The 19,992-nt window shown below is 40.0% G+C and overlaps 1 protein-coding gene and 1 long non-coding RNA gene across 4 annotated transcripts in view; one reads left to right on the top strand and one right to left on the bottom strand.

Annotated features, from left to right (window-relative positions):
* The window catches only part of SPTLC2 (serine palmitoyltransferase long chain base subunit 2), a 101,863-nt gene that overhangs the window by 64,842 nt on the left and 17,029 nt on the right, over positions 1-19,992 (top strand). The window lies entirely within an intron of this gene.
* Positions 2,511-19,540, bottom strand: LOC138920675 (uncharacterized). Its single transcript, XR_011432265.1, has 2 exons — positions 19,393-19,540; positions 2,511-2,696 (listed from the first exon to the last, which is right to left on the bottom strand). It is a non-coding gene; the product is annotated as an uncharacterized lncRNA (long non-coding RNA).

Below are 19,992 nucleotides of genomic sequence, written 5' to 3'. Positions count from 1 at the left end.
GTTGAATTCCATGCCTCACCTTCCCTAGTGCTTGCCTTACTTGCTGCCCCTCTTCCTCCAAAGGTGGATGCTTGACCACACGACACGTATTTCCTCATGCCTTTAGTCCTGTCTGAAAGTAGCATGTGATATGTTCCAGCCCTGGAGGAGGACAGTGGGATAGTCTTTGGACAAATTAAGATTTTCTGTCCCCAGTGTAGCTGGCCCCTTTAAAACTTAGTTCCTTAATTTTTCACAGGCCCTTGGCCTCCTTTCTTCTGTTTGTTTAGGGCCGTCTGTTTCTGACTGTGCATTAGCAACCGTTCTTTTAAATTCTGGATTATACTGAATCACAACTTTAAGCCTTCGCCGCTGCTGCTTGTTGCATATCCTGTGGCAGTCCTCAGGAAATCCTAGTTTTTGGCATTGAAACTAATTAAAGGATTAAGCTCCTAGGAAGGGGATGATAACCAGTGCTTGTGAGAGGAATTTGCTGTGCAGAGCTTGGTGGTAAGAAAAGCTGCTCTAGTTGCAGATGAAGCAAAGTGGTAGTCGTATGGGAGAGTAGATTCAGATGCTTGGATGCGTCCTTGTAGGGAGGTAAAAAGCCAAAGGGCTGCCTTAGAACAGGATCCCCAGGATGGGGGGAGGCGGGCTGTCCGCTTTGATATTCATTAGCTTGACAGTTGCCCGAGCTGAGCTCTTTGGTATTTGTCTCCAGTCTAGCAAAATAGGGGCTGTGTCTAGGACATGGTACACCTAGTTCCCACTCATTTTGCTTTAGTGTTACAAAGTTACTGAACTCTTGCTTCCTAGACGTCCCTTATAAATATCCCTTTTACACGACTCTTCACTGGAGCACAAAAATAGCTTGTAAAGAGCTGGTTGAAGGTACATTTATTTTCTTCTTCCTTGGGTCTCTTAGGGGCCCATCAGAGAGATTTTCCAGTGTCATTTAGCTGGCATTTTAAGGGGGAATATCTTATTAAAGTCAGTCTGCCCTGCCTTTTCACTAGTGTTTCTTTTATTTTTGTTTTAGGCAACGTTTTTAGGTAAAATACTTTATCCTTCTTTCTGTGAGATCGTGTGAAAAACCTGAACCATAAACTTAAATTCCAACATAGTGTAGTTTTAAAAATAGCTTCACGGATGTTTTTTCTTTACATCCCCTGCTCTGCTCTCTCTTCCTCCTTTACTGCCTCCTCCAGCCCCATTTGGTACTTGAAGATATTTTTAGATACAGTGATCTTAATTTCATCTGCATTTCTGCGAGTGTTCACGGAAGTTAAAGAACAAAGGATGACCTTAAAGGTCAGGTGGTTTGTGTGTTTACTGGCCTTCTTTTGTCCCTCTTTCTCCTTTCCGCTGAGCCAGAGATCCCACTCTTCATGATACATCCTGTCTGGATACTTGTGGCAAGTATATGATTTGTTATCTAGAAAGTGCTGTGATGAGAGTTAAAAGTCTTGTCTGCCGCCTTCCCCTTCCACTTTAGAGCTGTTCAAAGAAAGTGACTGTTGAGGATTAAGAAAGATGAGTGAAGGAGAGACTGCTTCTTTCACAAAGAAAATTTGATGGCTTAGCTAAGAATTCATCCCTGTTTTACCCAGCCCACACACTAAGGTATCATCTAAATGTGGGAAAAATATATAGATATTGTGCAGGAGAAGTTCCTCATGGTTTAACCTTGTTAATTATCAGTATGTTTCTGTTGGCGTGGAAATAAACTTCAGTACCTATGTACTCATGAGATTCATAAGATAAGTAAAAACTATAAAATTTTTTTAAAGTGCCAAATGTTTGCCACTACTTATAGAAAGGTTTGGTTTGGTTTTGTTTTGGTTTTTTCCATTATTGGATTTTTACTTCTACTTAACTCAGTTTTTAATTATTTAGCATACTCTGTTCTTGTGGAAGAATAGACAGCATGGCTAAAAGATTTTTTGTTCTGAGATATTTGCAACTGTATGTAATTTTGAGGCATGTATACCCTTCAGTGTTTCCTAAACAGCACCCTATCAATGGCAGGGTGCTCTCTCCCCTGGAGACCTAGAGTGCTATTTTTGCAGTTGATAAAGGATAGAAGAAGTACATGATCATTTGTGTATTTGGTATGGGGAGGGCTTCCTATCTCTTGTTTACAACCAAAGCCATTTAAATGAAGTACCGTAATTATATGGGTTAGTACTCTTTCCAATTCTGTGCTTACTCTTCAAATGGTAGTGGTGGAGATTGTGTCCGTCTGGGGAGAGTAGAAAGGAGATAGTGGAAGATAAGTGGCTTTAACAGCAGTTAGAGATTATTTTTAACTTCGAAGTAAAAGTGTGGCCATTATTCAAGAAAATGTTAAGTACTGTCTAAGTCCCACGGGGACTGGGGTAACTCGGTCAAATGAGTAGACGGCTGTCTCCTGGAGAGGATCCTGAGCTCTCTGAGGCATCAGAGTTGGAATCGTAGGGGAGGGAGACATGTCCTCTACCCGCTGTGGGTTCTTCTGGCCAGAGAACGAATTAAATTCACATGAGACAGAATGCAGGAGAAAATTAAACAAAGCTTTATAACTTGTATACGTGGGAGAGGTCAGGTAAGCATCAAAAGCATTCTTCAAGGGCTGGCCCGGTGATGAAGCAGTTGAGTTTGCACGTTCCACTTCTCAGAGGCCCAGGGTTCGCCGGTTCGGATCCCAGGTGCGGACATGGCCCCGCTTGGCAGCCATGCTGTGGTAGGCGTCCCACATATAAAGTAGAGGAAGATGGGCACGATGTTAGCTCAGGGCCAGGCTTCCTCAGCAAAAAGAGGAGGACTGGCAGTAGTTAGCTCAGGGCTAATCTTCCTCAAAAAAAAAAAAACTTGGAAAAATAAATACACAACTATGTACCAGGGGGCTTAGGGGAGAAAACGGAAAAATAACATCTTTAAAACAAAAAAATTTGCATTCAGAGTTTTCCACCTTCAATAGAAGTAAATGAGTAAATTCTATTCTAGGCCTATCAACATTTTTCTCTTCATAGTGTGCTTGGCAGTAAAAAGTTAGGTTCAATTAACTTTATATTTTAGTTTCTGTTCATTGATTGAGTTTTAATTGGTCCCATACATGATGTTTATACCCTTGGCAATTTGCTAGAAAGTAGATCATTAAAATAGCCTAGAAGAACAAAAGAATTAATTTGGGAACTTTGTTACCATTCTGATTAGTGGCTGTAAAAGACTAACGAAGTAAAACTCCAGTGAGTATGGAGTTTATGTTTCTGTGTACAAATATGAGGTGTTTTTATATTCCGACTTAAGTTCTGAGTTCTTTCTATATATAGTTTTACTTTGAGTTTTGTTGCTTCATGAATATGTGCAGCTCAGGATCAGTCTGTTAAGGATCCCAAATATGGTATTTTTAATATTATATTTAAAGTTATTCACCTATTTATTCATTCTTATTTTGTTTGTAAAAGCAATACATGCTCATTTTCAAAAACCCAAATGTTACAGATATATGTCACAGAAAGTAAACAGGAATAACTGGTGTCAATTGTTTGGCATATGATCTACAGATTTCTTCTTTTGCATTCACATATTTACAAATAATTTTTATTACTGTTATTTTTAGCAATAGCATGTCAAAAACACCGCTTGATTAAAAGAGTTTGCCTGGCAGTCAATTGCGAGAGGGAAGGAAATGAGGCTATTTATTACGTTTTTAGCAGTTACTGGGGACACTTTCATTCTAGGGTCGTTAGAATTTTGGCAAGAACAAAAAATAGATGAGTTCTGCTAGGACATCTCCCTCCAGCAGTGTTTACTGGTGCTTAAGAATAACAAAAGAAAAGGAAATCACACTGTGGGGCAGTGTCGGCTTGTGAATGCACCGTAAATGGGGGCTCTAACAATGCCTAAGCAAGTGATGAATATCTAAGTTGTCGGGAATGTCAGAATCTTGTCCTTATGGTAAGTGAAGTGTTCCATGTTGTTCCTGCATTTTATGGGCATACCTCCATCTGATAATTCCCCGTATAAGCCTAATTCATTATTATGTTAATTCTCTTGGGAGTATTTTTCTTTAAAAGACAACATAAAATTAGGCATTCTGTTGCTGTTCCTTGTTAATTTTCCCCCAAGAGCCAGTGAGAGCTGAGTCTAGCCAATTGCCCTCCTAAGCTTTTGACCAGGGAGAATTGCCCTCGCGGAACACAGATGCTCTTGGCGGTCGTCTCTTTCTCTTGTGCGTTTTGTGTTTTGACCTATGTGTAATGGCTGACAGATGTGTGCAAGTTAGAGAGCTTTCACACAAATAAGGAATGGATTATGCCAGGTGTTCAAATGCACGTTTTATGACTTGTGGAGGTTTCTTCAAGGAAATGGTTGAGGGCACAGCTAGTAATGATCAGCAAGAAATAGAGTTAGTTAAGGCTTTTGATGCTACATAAAGCATCATTTATGATGCATCATATGTGTCACTGCAGCCTGGGAGTATTGACCAGTAAGTGTAAGAACAGTCCTTAGAAGAAACAGTGACGTTGCCAGAAGCATGCCATGACTACGGGATTCAGGATGAGAAGCAGTTCTCTGTTCCTTTCTGAAAGTACTTCTCCTTAGCGATTGTGCTGGAACACATTTCCATACAGACCCGACCCCTGCTGAAAGGGGATTCGTGTTATGTCCAGATCAGTTAGTCTGTGTACATGGAATCTCTGCATGTCTAAGCTTGACACAGTAGTTTAAATGAAAATGAGCCGTGATGAGGCATTGCTCTGGAGAGCTTACTTTTGACAGATGAATGTGCTGCTTTTGGATGAACTGGTTTGTTCTTCTGTATATTTAAAATGAGTGCAAACACAGTTTATATTCTCACTTAGTACAGTTATATTTTTGCATATTCTTGGATTTTGGATATTTTTGGTTCTATCAACAGATTATGTGGGGCACATTTGTAATCATAATCCACCTTTGCAGTTAAATATATGTATCAGTCATTTCCCCTCTCAGTGGAACTGGCATATATGGACTAGGCCAAAATTAAATGTTAGCAGTAAGATAAGTTTGCTTTTAAAATAAGAAACTACATTTCAAATTCAAATGGTGATGTTTTTGATCATCTGGGCACCATTGCTGCTGTAGCTCAGCCTTCCCCCACCTGCACAGTTGAGAAGATGTTGTTAAATTTATTTTATTAGCAGATGAGAACTGTCTGTTACATTTTTATACTTTTTAGTCTTTTTAAGATATAATATTCCTTTATTTTGTATCTGATCTTTAAAACAACCAGAGGGACATTCTTACCACCTCCTCTCTTTGGTTTTGGCGTTTTTATTAGTTTAAGCCACAGTAAGAATTGCGTTCATTCAGCAATGTGCCAGTCATGAAAAATGACATTGTATCTTCAAAAGCTTCTTGAGGCAAAACATTGGTTTTTTAATTCTCAAAATAAGCAACATTTCCTTAGTATTTCTTAGTACCTCCTAACCCTTTCTGTGTTTTAGTTCATTAATTTTTATTCTGTCCTTTTTGGTGTCTGATTAGGCCGTAGAGTTAGAAGAATCAATTGGCTTGCATTTCCTCTTTTTGCTCAAGATCTTTAATATCTCCTTAGAAGACAAAGTATATACGCTCATCTATTCCTGTTTTTTTCCAGTTTTAAGATAGAAGAATAATGCCTTAAAATACCATTATAGGTAAAATAATAAAAATAGATAAAAATAATAATATCAATAATCTTGTATATGTAAATGTAAAATCATGAGTTTTTAAACACCGTGTCTCAGGTATTTCATTAAGCGCTTTACCTGCATTATCTCGTTTAATCTTTAAAGCAACCTTACAAAGTGGATATACTCATCATCATCATTCCACTTTGCAGATGAGGAAACTCAGGCTCAGAGAGGCCAAAACCATACAGCTGGTAGGTGATGGAGGAGCCGGAATGCAAACCCAGACAGTCTGACTTCAGAAGCATATATACCAACAAAGAACCAAACTGAAACCAAAGAGTGAACCTTAGGAAGAGAGTGGAATTACTAGTTCCTCTGTTTCTCAAATCTGCTTTTACTGCTTTGACGTGTTACCTCCAGAATGACTGTCTGATGGTTTCAGGTTTTAAATGTCCTCAATGCAAGCATCTCTGTATGCCCATTCCAGATTGTCAGCTGAGAGAATCACTGTAGCCCAGGTAGAGTCTGGGTTCCATCCCTGATACAGTGAGGAGTGGTTTTCAGAAACAGAGGGCATCTGCTTGCCATCTTCAATACTCAAATTTGAGAGAGAATTTGCCTCCCCTGGATGATGGTTAGTGGGCCAGGTGATGGTAGAAATGGTCTAAATTGGTGAATAAGAGAAAACTGGTTGAAACTAGCTTTGGAGAGTTGGTAACACAGTGGAGGGTAAAATAGGAGGCATATTTATAAATTGTAAGTCAGAGGGTTAGAGAATGGTTCTGTGTTAGTAGCGTTGGCTGTGTCGTGTGTTATGTGTTGATTAAGAGTGTGCTAAAGAATTAAAAATGGAGAACTAGAAACAATGAAGGAAAGATAGTCCTCTATTGTATCTTTGAAAGCTGAGGCTAAGTCAAAGGGTCTGAACTGTAGTGTTGTGTGGAAGATATGAATGGCGTGACTCTAAGGGAAAAATACATGAATGGAGGGAAGTGATAATAGGGATGTGTAATGTGTTTACTATGTACTGAGCACTGTTCTAAGTGCTTTTCATTAAATTCTCAGAACAAGTGTTAGACGTAATTCTCCCTCTTTTACAAGATGAGGCAGCTGAGAAGTTAAATTGCTTATCCAAGGTCACAGAGTTTGCTAATTGGTGGAGCCGCGATTTGAACCTGTGTGTCCAGTGCCAGAATGCTTTTTATGTCTTAGGTATTTAATTATTATTTGACTTAATGTAAATGAATATAAGTAATTCTGCTGTAGAATTCAAATTAGTTTGAACACATAAAAAGGTTTCCATTTTCTCAGAATATTTCAACTTGAATGTCTACTGTGTATTCTTGGGGGAGGTACTAGGGGGAAAAAACACCACAGTATTTGCCCCTAGAGTTTGCAGTTTGTTTTGAGGACACAAGACCACACGTGAAAGGCATAAGAACAGAAACCGGAACTTACAAACAAGAGCAAATTAAGGAAGTATGAACTAGAGGCATGTCTTAAAATGTGCCAGAAATTTTTCCGTAACCTGATTTTTTTACTTCTGTCCTTCGTCTTTCACAGTGCTCTTGGTTCCTTTGGAGTTTTTTGTTTTGTTTTTTAAGATTGGCACCTGAGCTAACAACTGTTGCCAATCTTTTTTTTTTTTCCCCTGCTTTTTCTCCCCAAATCCCCTGGTACGTATATGTTAGTTGTGGGTCCTTCTAGTTGTGGCACGTGGGATGCTGCCTCACTGTGGCCTGATGAGCGGTGCCATCTCCAACCCCAGGATCCGAACCGGCAAAACTCTGGGTCCGCCGAAGCGGAGCGCTCGAACTTAACCACTCAGTCACGGGCCCAGCCCCTCCTTTGGAGTTTTTAAGATTAGAAATACAAGGGCCACAATGTCACTAGGTGATAGGAATTTTGAAGCTCCGTTATAATCTTATGGGACCACCTTCGTATGTGTGGCCCGTTCTTGACCAAAATATCATTATGTGGTACATGAAGGCATTGTGATGGTTGCACAACTCTATAAATATGCTAAAAGCATTGAATTGTATACTTTACGTAAGTTGTATAGTATGTGATTTGCAGCGCAGTTTAAAAAAAATTGGCCTCTAGCAAGTGAACGTTGTGGTAAAATATACATGATATAAAATTTACCATTTTAACAAATTTTAGATCTACAATTCGGTGGCAGTAAGTACATTTTACAGTGTTGTGCATCCATCACCCCCATCTATTTCCACAACCTTTTCATTATCTCAAACAGTAATTAACTGTTAATATGCCAATCCAAATTTGGAAGCTGTAGTCTTGACCCACTTAATTTTTTGTTTGTTTTTTGAGGAAGATTAGCCCTGAGCTAACATCCACCGCCAATCCTCCTCTATTTTGCTGAGGAAGGTTGTCCCTGAGTTAACATCTGTGCCCATCTTCCTTGCCTTATATGTGGGATGCCACCACAGCATGGCTTGATAAGTGGTGTGTAGGTCTGCACCTGGGATCTGAACCAGTGAAGCTAGGGCCACCGAAGCAGAGTGCACGAACTTAACCTCCACGCCACCAGGGCAGCCCCTTAACCTACTTAATTTTAAGGCTTCAGACTCTAAAAATGCTCGCTCCTTGGGCCAACCCCAGTGGCCTGCTGGTAAAGTTTGGCACGCTCCACTTCGGCAGCCCAGGTTCGGGTCCTGGGTGTTGACCTACACCACTCTGTTAGCAGTCGTGCTGCACTGGCGGCGCACGTGAAAAAATAGAGGAAGATTAGCACAGATGTTAGCTCAGGGTGAATCTTCCTCAGGGGAAAAAAATGTTTGCTCCTGAAAAATTATTTTGTTTCTCTAAAGTTTTTAGCCTTTTCCATTTGTTTTCCCTCAAATCTTTTTCTTTTGTGTTTCCTATCTCAGATAATGACATCACTATTCATGAAGTTGTCCAAAGAAGAAATCTCTGTTATATTTCTCTCCTTTATTCCATATATTTGATCACCGGAATGTATGGATTGTGCCTCCTTAATACCTTTGAACTTGTCTCGTCTCCGTATCCCCACTGCTCTTTACGTGACTTAGACTCTTGTCTGCTCTCTCCTGGATTTAATAGCCAGTCATAGTAGAGGGATCAGTCAAGCAAAAACGATTTGGGAGGATTAAGATAAATAAGCAGCACTGAAAATTAGGAATAGGAGACATCCATGCAGAACGTTCCAGTAAAATTTTATGGCTCTATGATGCCTTTCCTGAGTACTCTAATTCACGTTAGTCTCTCCCTCCTATTCAAGATTCATTCATTCATTAAATGTTTATTTAGTGTCTTCTGTGTGTTTTAACGGTTGCAACACCTCAGTCTGCCTTCAAAATATTTATCCTCCATCCGCTTTTCAAACCTCTTGCTATCACCTTAGTCCAAGCCACCATCATCTCTCCCATGCTCTCTCTGCTTCCGTCCTCGACTCTGTTCTAAACAGCGCTCAGTGGGCCTGGCCCCCTGGCCGAGTGGTTAAGTTCGCGCTCTCTGCTGCAGGCGGCCCAGTGTTTCGTTGGTTCGAATCCTGGGCATGGACATGACACTGCTCATCAAACCACGCTGAGGCAGCGTCCCGCATGCCACAACTGGAAGGACCCACAACGAAGAATGTACAACTATGTACCGGGGGGCTTTGGGGAGAAAAAGGAAAAAAATAAAATTTAAACAGTGCTCAGTGTGGTCCTGTTGAGGCATAGAGCATCATATCAATCTTCTATTTAAGAACCCTCCCAGGGGGCTTCTCATGCCTCTTAAAGTCAAAGTCAGAGGCCCTTGTGTTCTGCCCTGTGTCCACCTCTCCCCTCACTGCCTCAGCGCCAACCATGCGGTTTACTTGGCCCTTGGAAATGACAGGTGTGCTTTTGCTTCTGGGCCTTGGTGCTTTATGGAGATAGCACTTGGCTCATTCAGGTAATTTCTCGAAGGCCACTTGAGTGAGGCATTTATCTTTTTGTTGTCCATCTCCCACAATGGAATGTAAGCTCCATGCAGGCAGGGGTTTTTGTCTCTTTTATTCAATAGAGTATATCCAAGGTCTAGAGCAGTGTCTGGCACATAGTGAAGGGTACTCAAGATTGTTTAATGTCTGCTTGCCTAGCATGTAATGCTTCTCTATGTATATAGTCTTCCTGGTGAGATTTTTGCCTTTGGTGTAATGACTATACCATACTTTTGTATATTCTGTACTGCTAGCAAATTTATACTGACATAAATGAAATCTTGATTGATTGAAAAATAATAATAATATGATATGGAACAAGTTTACTTGTTCTATTGAGACTTTTTTAGATGTGCATATTTATTTTTTTAGAAATAGGTAGCAGTTATAATGGGGATTCAAAATTCAGTTGGTTTCCTCTGAGCTCCTAAAACCCCCAAAGACTTCAGAATATTTTTACTAGTGTTGGTATCAAATCTGAATGTTTGGGGCCGGCCCCATGGCCAAGTGGTTTAATTCATGCTCTCCACTTTGGCGGCCCAGGGTTTCGCCGGTTCGGATCCTGGGCATGGACATGGCACCAGTCACAAGACGGTGTTGAGGCAGTGTCCCACATAGCACAACCAGAAGGACCCACAACTAAAATATACAACTATGTACTTGGGAGATTTGGGGAGAAAAAGCAGGAAAAAAAATCTGAATGTTTACTTGCCAACCTACTTCTCCTTTCTTGGAAGAAGTAAAAGTTATTTTTGGAACTCTGATTTCCTGTTTGTGGAGTCAGGAATCCCAGCAATTGTCCCTATTAAAGGATATGCTTACACATGTAAGGAATGCTCTGTTTACCTAAGGTCTATTTAGTTCAGGAACATCTTAAGCTCCGAGACAAGTCCAGCTTTCCTTAAACTGTCTCTCTGCGTATACTCCCTCTGCTCAGCTTCACCTCTTTTAAGATGGAAATCAAACCCTCTACTTTCCAAAAGAACCTGTCCTTCTATTCTAATTCACAAGTCTTAGTCCTAAGTTATTATTATTTTGCCAACGTTACTATATTTGATCTTCAGAATTTCAGATTCCAGTCTTCCTAGAGAAAACAGTTTGAGAAGCTTTGTTGTACATTGATATAATGCTCACCCAGAGACATTTAAGCTTTTTTAATGCCAGATGGACATTTTCAGTGACCGTGAAGCATTTGTTCATGCTTTAGTACTACTGTGGTGTCATTTTAACTTTTTCTTTGGTGAATAGTTTTGTACTCCATTTCACCCTAATAATTTCAATTCTAATGTCCCATAGCTCTCCGAAAAGGCAGTCTTCAGTAGCTGTCTGAACCAGATTTGTTCGTAATACTTTGTGCCAGCCTTTCATGAACCTCTCCGTTTTGGCAGTTTGTGGAAGAAAAACCTAATACTAAAACATCTAGGGGGATCTAGGCCGACTTGATGGGAATGAAGGTTAATACATAGATGGAAAAAATATTTTTATGGCCAGTATTGTCTGATTTGTTCATTCAGTCAAAAAGGGAAAGGAGGAAAGAAGGGACAGGCCAGCCCCTTTGTGCTTTCATTTCCTGCCTCAGGGCAAGGGCCCGAACCCTGAAGTGCAGTTTTTATTAACACTTCCCCTGTCTTACAAATTCCTGGAACACCCACCACTAAAAATTTTGGTATTTTTCCAGGTCTGTCTTAAACAACAAAGGCTAGGAGGAGAATGCCTGAGCCGACCCCTGTAATATCTAGATGGTTCTGCTTTGGCTCTGTTTTTTAAATAAAAGAGTGATTATTAACTAGTAGTTGGATATTAAGATTATAAATTGAGGGATCAGAAATTTAACCTTATTCCAGTTTTTTTTAATTTCAGTTAACTTTCCAAGTATTTAAAATTTTATTTTTATTTTTATTGAAGTATTGATATTCATACAGTAAAGTACACAGATCGTAGGCATCCAGGTCAATGAATAAATGTACACCTGTCTAACTACCACCAGATCACGATATGGAACATTTCCAGTATCCCATAAGGCTATCTTATGCCTCTTCCCAGTACATTCCTCCTTGCCAGAGATAACCACTATTATGACTTGTTTTGCCTGTTCTTGAACTTCATATAAATGAAATCTAACATACAGTACATATAATCACTCTTTTGAATCTGGTGTATTTTATTCATCATTATGTCTTTGAGATTCATCCACATGCTTGGGTGGAATCATTCATTTTCATTGCTGTCTGGTATCCCCTTGTTTGAATTTATTATAGTTTATCTGTTCTGCTGATGGCCATTTGAGTTGTTTCGTGAGTTTGGCTGTTACTAGTGGCGTTCTGGTACATGTCTTTTGGTACACAATTCTCTTGGGTATATATACCTGGGAATGGAATTGCTGGGTCACAGAGTAAGGCATATGTTTAGGTTCAGCATATATTGCCATTTTTACAGAGTACCAGTTTGGAGTCTCACGAGCAGAATTCCATATTCTTGCCAACACTTGGTATAGCCTTTCTAACTACTTTAAAAGCACGTTCCCAGGGCCGGGCCGGTGGTGCAGCGGTTAAGTGCGCAGGTTCCACTTCGGCAGCCCGGGGTTCGCTGGTTTGGATCCTGGGTGCAGACATGGCACAGCTTGGCAAGCCATGCTGTGGTAGGCGTCCCACACATAAAAAAGAAGTAGAGGAAGATGGGCATGGATGTTAGCTCAGGGCCAGGCTTCCTCAGCAAAAAGTGGAGGATTGGCAGCAGTTAGCTCAGGGCTAATCTTCCTCAAAAAAAAAAAGGAAAAAAACATTCCCATTGGGGGAAATTAGAGATGAAAGTAGGAAAAAGAAAAAAACGTTATTTTTTCTTACTCCAAATTAGGAACCATATCATTTTATATTTAATATGTTTATTCACTTCTTCCTTTTGCCCTACCTACGCAACTCAATAGTTTGAGAACATTTACTGAATTCCACCCAAGAAAAAAAATACACAAAAACAAGCAGGAAGAAGACTTCAATAAATGGAAAGATGTCTGTGCTCATGGGTTACAGAACTTAATACTGGTAAGATGGCAGTACTGGCCAAGTTGATCTGTAGATTTGACAGTATCCCTTTCAAAATCCCAGCTGCCTTTTTTGTGGAAAATGGCAAGCTGATCCTAAAATTCATATGGACATGCAAGAGACCCAGAATTGGCAGGCAGTGTTGAAAAAGAAGGAGGACTCACGTGTCCCAAGGCTGTGGTATCAACAGTGTGGTACTGGCATAGGTATGGATATATACACCGTGAAATAGCACTGAGAGTCTAGAAATAAACTTTTTTGTTTTTCGTTAGTTCGTGTTCAATAAGACAATTCAATGGGGAAAGAATAGTCTTTGTAAATGAATCATTCTCAGACAACTGGATATCTACATGCAAATGAATGAAGTTGGACCTCTGTCTTACACCATATATGAAAATAATTTGAAGTGGATAAAACACCTAAATGTAAGAGTTAAATTTATAAAACTCTTAGAAGAAAATGTAGATATAAATCTTCATGACTGTGGATTAGACTTGGTTACTTATTATGACACTCAAAAGAACAATCAACCAAAGAAAAAATAGATAAATTGGACTTCATCAAAATTAAAAGCTTTGGTTCTTTAAAGGACACCCCATCAAGAAAGTGCAAAGATAGCCCTCAGAATGGGAGGACATTTTGCAAATCACACAGCTGATAAGGGTCTAGTATCCAGAGTATATATAGAACTTTTACAACTCAAATTAAACACTCAATTAAAACAACCCAGTTTAGGGGCTGGCCCCGTGGCCGAGTGGTTAAGTTCGCATGCTCTGCTTTGGCGGCCCAGGGTTTCAGTGGTTCAGATCCTGGGCGCAGACCTAGCACCACTCATCAGGCCATGCTGAGGCGGCATCCCACGTGCCACAACTAGAATATACAACTATGTACGAGGGGGCTTTGGGGAGAAAAAGAAGAAGAAAAAAAAGAAGATTGGCAACAGATGTTGGCTCAGGTGCCAATCTTGAAAAAAAACATACCCAACTTAAAAATCGGTAAAGGATTTGAATTTTTCCGAAGAAGATATACAAATGACCAATAAGCACAGAAGAAAAGATATTAGTTACTAGGGAAATGCAAACACTCTCTAAGATGGTTAAAATAAAAAAGATAGACAATAACATTGTTGGTGAGGATCTAAGAAATTGGAATTCTCCCATCTTACCAGTGGGAATGTAAAACAAACCAGCCATTTTGGAAAAGAATTTCCAGTTCTTCAAAAAGTGACACATAGAGTTACCACATGACCTGGAAATTCTATTCTGAGGTGTATATCCAACAGAATTGAAAACATATCCATAGCCTCATCATGCATGGTAACCAAACAGTGAAAACAACCGAAATGTGCATCAGTGTATCAACTGATGAGTGGATGAACTTATGTGGTATGTCCACTCAAAGAATATCATTCAACCATAAAAAAGAATGAAGTACTGATACGTGCTACCACATGGATGATCGTTGAAAACATGTTAAGCGAAAGAAGCCAGACACAAAAGGTCACATATTATATGATTCCCTTTATAGGAAATGTCCAGAATAGGCAAATTCATAGAGACCGGAAGTAGATTAGTGGTTTGCTCAGGGCAGTGGGGAGTTGGGAATGGGTAGTGGTTGCTAATGAGGATGGAGTCTTTTTGGGGAGTGATGAATTAGATACTGGTGATGGTTGCACAACTTTGTCAATATATTAAAAATCACTGAATTGTGCATTTTAAAAGGATGAATTTTACAGGATGTGAATTGTATCTCAATCAGTAATAATAATAGAATGAGGAGAAAAACTCAAAAGAGGAGGGTAATGGGGGAGTAAAATTTATTATATAAGCTATAATCATTTGTAACAGTCTAATGGAATAGAAATAAAATTCCAGAAAGGAATCCAAAAATATACAAGGACAGGGCCTACTGAAGAGAGGACCTTCTTAATTGTGAGATACTGCCTTTTAATATCCTGGTAATCAGTTAGCTCATATTTTATATGGGTTTTCCCGCATGTGGCTTTGTACTCTATCAGATTGCCCCACATTTATATCTTCCTTTAGAGTAAATATAGTCATTTGATCTAAGGGAGGTAAAAACATGCTCAAGATCATATAGGTAATGTGTCTCCAGCTCAGGTTTAAGGGTACGAGAGAGAAGAACCCTATGGTCCCTATGAAGAAATAACCCATAGGGCCAATAGTAGTTCTCAACCAACTGAGAACAATACTGGCTTCCTTAGACACATTTGGAAAAGTCTAGGGGCATTTTTGGTTGTCACAGACGGGGCCATGCAGAGGTGCTATTGGCATTTATTGCCATGAGGCCAGTGATTCTAAATGTTCTGCAGGGCTCTAGACAGTCTTGACAACCAGGAATCGTTGTGCCCAAAAATGCCAACAGCAGTCTTATTGAGAAATCTTGGAGGCCGGCCCCGTGGCCGAGTGGTTGGGTTCGTGCACTCTGCTGCGGTGGCCCAGGGTTTCACTGGTTTGGATCCTGGGCACAGACATGGCACCGCTCATCAGGCCATGCTGAGGTGGCGTCCCACATGCCACAACTAGAAGGACCTACAACTAAAAATACACAACTGCGTACTCGGGGGCTTTGGGGAGAAAAAGGAAAAATAAAATCTTAAAAAAAAAAAGAAATCTTGGCAATGGTGGACTGAAATTTTGCGGGATGCCCACCTTTGAAAGATAGGGAATGACAGAAGTCTTAGGATGAAAATTAGAAGGGAGAATGTAGGATGAAAAGAAGTCTCTGGGCACCGCCTCTTTCCCTGGGAGCAGATGGGGCAGAGCCAGAGAATCGAGGAGATGTGATGTGAGCCCCCTCTGGGCGTGGGTGGTGGAGGCAGTGTTAGTGAAGGATTCCTAAGAGGCAGGTGAGTCTCCGGGGGATGGGCCAGCAGGCACTGTCAGCTACTTGTCATTAAACACAGTGACTCTGTCGTTCTCTTTTTACAGTCCTGTTAACCTAGCATGCCCTTTTTAAGTCAGTCCTGCTTGAATACAGAAGCTAGCGTGGATCTGTGAGTAGTGGTTAAAAGTATAGTCCTTGAAACCAGAAGAACGAGGGAGTTCAAAATCCTGGTTCCTCCGCTTTCAGTTACTTAACCTCTCTGGGCGTTAGTTTAGTTTCCTCAGCTGCAAAGTAACTCTTAAGTTTGCCTCTGTTTCTAAAAGGGAGAGATGAGAAAGCCTACTCGGTCTGTTCGTCCTCTCAGAGGTTACTGCTGTGGTGTATGAAAGATGCTGTGGTTTGTGTTGAGCATGAAAGGAATTTGAATTCTTCTTAGCCCGGGTTTACCTGTCTCTTTTTGAAAGAGCCATTGTGATCGCATCTGAGATTTTCTACCATGCAAACTATGTACAGTTCTTGGAACTGCTGTAATAGCAATAGTTAAGGCACACCTGACTCCTCCTTACAAAAACCCCACGTACTTCCAGCTGAGAAGGGGTCTGAGCTGTTATCCAACACTGGATTTAGCTGCAGCACCACTAGTGCAAGAGAATGCCAGGTCACTTTAAATTAATATAGACGAACATGTTCTTCCGTTCTTTTATGGTAGACTGTGAAGTAGCATCTTATCAGGAGGTGAGGCTGGTTAGTAGTTGACTTAGAAATATTTAGAGATAGAGTAACTGAAGTGGAATATAATCTTCCCCTCATTGGGAATTACTGGCAAAAGGAAAGGGAAGAAGCATTCATTGAGCTTGGGAGTGTTTGTGGTGTTAGGTACTTTCTTTGCCTTACCAGGAGTCAGTACTAAGAACTGCCGTAATTACTGTGGGAATAGACTAGCCTTTCTTTTCTTAAAGATTGGCACCTGCGCTAACATTTGTTGCCAATCTTCTTTTTCTCCCCAAAGCCCCCCAGTACATAGTTATATATTCTAGTTGTAGGTCCTTCTAGTTGTGGTATCTGGGACACCGCCTCACCGTGGCCTGATGAGTGGTGCTGTGTCCGTGCCCAGGATCCGAACCGGCGAAACCCTGCAGCACATGAACTTAACCCCTCGGCCACGGGGCTGGCCCCTGGACTAGCCTTTGAAAACATAGTTTGCATGATTTGAGTTACCTGATATTATAAACACTACAGAAAAGGTCTTTAAGTATAAGCTCCAGTTTCAGATTTCAGTGGAGACATATGCTTAATATAGGTGAAGTAAACACTGAGAATGTCTGAGTTTATTCTGTTTTTTAAAAAAAGCTTTTCAAGAGAAAAACCATAGGAGTAAAATGTTCCTTTTTACTCTGCAGTATAATCCAACCGAAGTAAAATATTATTAAAAAAACCAACCTTCCAAGTAGCAAAAATAAGATTTGGACAGATGATGAAACTAAAACATTGGTCGTTAAGTTCAGTTGTTAGACATAAAGTATTAAATTAAAGTGATATTAGATGAAATATCCACAATGTAATGTTTTTGATAATATGAATTAGACCAAGGTTGTGGGTCGTGTTTCCCTGTGTTTTATCCTACTGTATGTCCCTTAACGTCTAGTTAATGCTGAAAACTAACTGAAACCATTCTTGGGGTGATCTCTTCTGCTTGGGGGACGCTAAACAGAGAAATCTCTTATCTACTTTGAGATTATGACCTTTAAGAAAAAGCAGAGAGAGGAAAGAAGTTCTTGGGTTTGAAATTCTTCCACCCCATTATAATTAATTGGAAAGTATAAGTCTGGGGAGTAGCAGTAATTTTATTTTATTTTTCCCAGGAAGGCAGATTATATCAGCATATCCAGGAAATCTAAGAAGATTAGGAGCTGTGTAGTGGAGTATAATGTGAGTTAGGGGATCAGCTCTGGCTGAGCATAATTTATATTTGTGTCCTTTATTTTGAAAGATTTCGGTTAACACTGGAAATATTATTATTATTATTTTGGTGAGGAAGACTGGCTCTGAGCTAACATGTGTTGCCAGTCTTCCTCTATTTTGTATGTGGGATGCCGCCTCAGCATGGCTTGATGAGCAGTGTGCAGGTCCGTGTCCCAGATCCAAAGCTGCCAGCCTCGAGCCACTGAAGTGGAGTGCATGAACTGAACTATTGTGCCACTGGCCAGCCCCCGGAAATGTTGTTTTTGAAGTTGCAGACTCAGACACATTTTGTTGATTATAAGTTAAGTTAAAAGCTCACCAGCTAAATTGAAAATTATGTTGCTATTTAAGCGGGTGAGTACATGCTATATTCTTTGAAGCCTAAGGTCTGAGTAGTTAGCACTAATGCCTTTTAAGACAAAGTGTCCGCTGCCTTTTGTATCCCTTTCTTTATACGTAGATCTTATGGGTTTTTCTTTTTGAAGATTGGCACTTGAGCTAACATTTGTTGCCAATCTTCTGCTTTTTCTCCCCAAAGCCCCTCAGTACATAGTGTTATATTCTAGTTGTGGGTCCTTCTGGTTGTGCTATGTGGGATGCCACCTCAGCATGGCTTGATGAGCGGTGCCGTGTCCGCACCCAGGATCCAAACCAGCAAAACCCTGGGCTGCCGAAGTGGAGCGCTCGAACTTAACCACTCAGCCACAGGGCTGGCCCCTTGTCCTGTTTTTTTAATGAGTCCTGAGACTTCAGAAAATTTGTAGCTCATAGAATACTATCTGTTCTGATTCATACCTACCTGGGAGGGCTTATGAAATTTTGTTTGGGTAATAATACAATAATTCCTTCAAACCCTAAGACTACATGGCTGAGAATCCTGAGAAATCTGAAGTAAGACTTGATAAAAATATTCTCTTTGAAAAAATCTGGAGTGCAGTTGGTATAACTTCAGAATCTCTTTGGCAATGGTTAATAAATATAGCTCTCTAAATCTAATTCTGTTCTGTAAAAGTGATATAAAGTTATCAATATATAGTGGCTATCAATAGGTAGATAATTGTCATCCTCCTTCATCCTTCACCCTTTTAGGCTGTTTCCTTAAAAGAATTAAATCTCATGATGCCATCACAACCTGTTGATCCTTCATATCCATTGCTTCCTTCCTAAGCGTAAAATTTATTGCAAAGTTGAGGACTAAAAATGACCTAAATTAATGACCCTAATTAAAGTTATCTGCTTTATTTTCTGAGAAATTAGATTAACTACACAGATATGTTTACTTTTCTCTTTTATGCCACGCCAGATTTTTATTGAGGAGATTCTAAAAATGGTTTCATTCTAACAAACCATGTTGAAGAAGTCCCAAAGGACAGCCACACAGTGAGGTTCATTTGTAAAGTTCAAGAGAATCAGTACAGAGGTTTTCTCCAAATTGTGTTTATGCTTTCTGTCACCCTTAAAAGTAAAGATTTATGTTTGAAAGGTAGAGAAGGATGCTGACCTCTTACATGATCATCGTGTTCTTTTTGAGGCAAGGATAAAGACCTTTTAAGAGTTAGTGTCTTTTTTTAACAAGGCTCAACTTTCTTCCTTTTTAATCCGTGTTAGACCAGATGCTTGCTGCAAATCTGCAGTAAGAAAACTCCTTAGAACTGAGCTAGCAGGTTGGACCTAAATAGCAATTACGCTCTTGCATTAATATTAACTGGTATTTTATATGGTAGTTTAATTCAAAATGGCTAACTGTGTTGTCTTTAAAATAACTCATCACCTCAAGAGTAAGGGATAACTACTTTGCGCTATGTATAAATGCCAAAGCTTACTGATTTGTTTACAGTTATTTGGCTGATTTTCCTGTTATTATCTTTGAAATTATTAGGTTGAACCACAAGAAATTGCCTTTTTTAGGTTGAAAATAGTCAAATATTGGCAGTTTCATGTTTCAGCCTAGTAGGTTAAACAGGCTAAACAGACCACTTACCTCTGGGATTCCCTCTGACTGCCGCTTCTGATTTGGCTGACTTCTCTCTCCAGCTCTGGTCCCGGCTCTTCCACTCAGTCTGTGCTCCCGTGCTCACCAGGGATGGGTGAGTTTGTTGGAAGGACTGCGTGTATCTTGTCTCGTACTTGCCCTGTGACTCTCTGGGCTCCTCCACTCACTCATCCCTTCCCCACTCATCTGCTGATGAATGCTGTTTTAAAAATAAGTTGCAGATAGTGTTACCCAATAAAGGCTTAAATGCTTTAAAGTTTGAAAAATGCATAGTTTCTTGTTGTGGTGTAGAAGAGAAAGAACTGAACTGGAGTCGGAAAACCTTGATCTGCCTCCTGCGGAATGAAAGGCCTAAAGAAAGTCATTTTACAGCTGTGGACCTGTTTCTTTACGTATAAAGTGTAAATAGTGCATCCTTTTACCATATCACCTAAGGCAGTTAGGATCAAATGAAATTGAGTTATTAATTGCTAACTGTAGTAATTCTTCCCTTATTTGAGTATGACTAGGATGCTTAAATCTATATAAAGAAGAGAATTCTTTATAATCTGAACTTTAAGCTGTCAAAATGAAGGTTGATAATCTCAA

The sequence above is a fragment of the Equus caballus genome, chromosome 24 (assembly GCF_041296265.1).
Source record: "Equus caballus isolate H_3958 breed thoroughbred chromosome 24, TB-T2T, whole genome shotgun sequence".
Taxonomy (NCBI): domain Eukaryota; kingdom Metazoa; phylum Chordata; class Mammalia; order Perissodactyla; family Equidae; genus Equus; species Equus caballus.
This window is presented reverse-complemented; position numbering and strand designations above follow the sequence as displayed.